This window comes from Crocodylus porosus, unplaced genomic scaffold (genome assembly GCF_001723895.1).
Source record: "Crocodylus porosus isolate Cpor-Errol unplaced genomic scaffold, CroPor_comp1, whole genome shotgun sequence".
Classification (NCBI taxonomy): Eukaryota; Metazoa; Chordata; order Crocodylia; family Crocodylidae; genus Crocodylus; species Crocodylus porosus.
The window spans coordinates 4,646,198-4,648,339 of record NW_017728886.1 but is presented as its reverse complement, the minus strand read 5'-3'; the positions used below and the strand labels follow the sequence as shown (position 1 = coordinate 4,648,339).

Here is a 2,142-nt window from a genome sequence, read left to right as displayed (position 1 = left end):
TCAGATTCAGATTCAGCCGAATCAAATTGGGGAGGTGATCTGTATCAACAAATCGAATCACTGTCCCCAATTTAGGCTGAATCTGAATCTGAGTCAAATAGGGCCTTTTTCACACACCTCTATTAAGCAGCACTAATGGAGTACTTTTTACAGCTGTTCAAGCACCTCATTTTCATTGATGTTCCAAGGGAGTTAGGCACCTAGATAGGTTCAAGAGTTCTGGGCTTGCACTTCTAATGCTTCAGTCAGCTCCTTTCTCAATGTCAGGGTTCATGGAGTCATAGGCCCCCACTGAATCACTGAGCATGTTCTCTAATTTGGGATTCTCCCAACGGCCTGCGTCCTTGTTCTGGTTTGAAAAGTCTGCTGTAGTGGGGCTTCTGTTGTCACAGTTATCAGACAGACTCTCTCTCCAGGGCCTCTTGAAATCCTTCACTAAATCCATTCCCAAGTGTCAGATCCTAGCTGCAGATGGAATGACATGATTGTCCCCGTCTCAGACTGGTTCCAGAGTGGCAGCTGCCTGGAACAAATTGGGATCACTTCAGCAGGTCTAGTTGGGGCTCAGATCATCCAGGACCAAACAGCTTCTTTCACATAAAACATTGTTTATTCATAACCACAGCCATTGAAAGAAAGAACATCCTAAGGGTCAGCCAACAGCCTGTGTGGATGATGGTGTCAAAATATCGTCCACCCAGAACCCTACAAGATTTCATGCCCGACAGGTCTGACAGGTCTGACTAGCCTGTCTCCATGCCATCCTCAAGGCCGTTGCCCAAAGCAAAGGTCCACCCTCTCCTGGAACAAATGCAGTGAGGATGTCAAGAGATGTTCCCTCTACCCCTACTACTGCTGCCCTTAAGGTCTGTCCTCAACACCTCAATTCCAGGTCTAGAGCACTCGCAGCTGGGCTGGGCTGATCTAAGCTTGGTTTTTGGGATGCTTCATGAGTAGCATAGATAAACTCTCTCCTTCTCAAGAATCCCTGGACAGCCATTGGCAACACCCTGCTTCACAGAAATCGATGCCCACTGTCAAACGAGGAGGAATGGTCTCAAGTTGCAGCAATGGAAGTTGAGGTTGGATATTAGGAAAAACTTTCTTACTGGGAGGGTGGTGAAGCACTGGAACAGGTTACCCAGAGAGGTGGTGGACTTTCCATCCTTGGAGGTTTTGAAGACCTGGGTAGACAAAGCCCTGCTGGGATGACGCAGTTGGGGCTGGTCCTGCTTTGAGCAGGGGATTGGACTGGATGGGACCTCCTGAGGTCCTTTCCTAGCCTTGTTTTCTGTGGTTCTGCGATAGTCTTCGGCTAGCCCAGCCTAGCCAAACAGTGTTGACAACTGTCACTAGGATCTTTGAAGCTAGTATTATCTTTCCAGTCCATTTCTAGATAGTCTTACTGAAGAAGGTGCCTCCTCTTACCCACACTAGGAGGGTCTAGTACCCACACCAGGATGGCTGAGTGGTTAAGGTGTTGGACTTAAGATCCAATGGACATATGTCTGCGTGGGTTCAAACCCCACTCCTGGTAGTGTGTTTTTAGACACTCTTTCTTGCCCACAGCAGGTGACCGGACTTGATGATCTCATGAGGTCTCTTCCAGCCCTAAACATCTGTGTAGTAAAGAGCCCCTTGTACTATTGCCCTGTGTATTCTTCCCAGACTCTCCACTTCCTAAATCAGGGGATTCACAGCTGCAATGCCCAATGCCTTTTCTTAACAACACACATCACAAACTTGCTGCCTCATTATTCCTGATTTTTACAAAGCAGCTTGGCTTCCACCATTGCATTTGGGAGCCTGTTCTGTCATCACACAGACCTCACTGTCCCTATACTTCCTCTCCCTGGATTTCAACCCATCACTCCCCTTTCTGCCACACTCAATAAATGATCTCCCTGCATTGTGTTTATCTCTTTCAATGTTTGTAGGCTATTACTAGGTTGCCCACTTTGTGGTCTCAGAGCCGAGCCATGTATCTTTTCCTGATTTAATCTTTTCTCGTATGTCACTCTCTCCAAACTCTTAATAATTCTTTTTTCCCCCCACTTCTTCTCTAAACTACCTCCGGCTCATCTGTATCTGTATGGTAATGAAGTGCCCAAAACTGAATGCAGTATTCTGGATGCCTAGAAA

The 2,142-nt window shown here is 47.0% G+C and overlaps 1 non-coding gene across 1 annotated transcript; it reads left to right on the top strand.

Annotated features, from left to right (window-relative positions):
* The first annotated feature begins 1,454 nt into the window (after positions 1-1,454).
* On the top strand, positions 1,455-1,537 carry TRNAL-UAA. Its single transcript has one exon. It is a non-coding gene; the product is annotated as a tRNA-Leu (tRNA).
* The last annotated feature ends 605 nt before the right edge of the window (positions 1,538-2,142 follow it).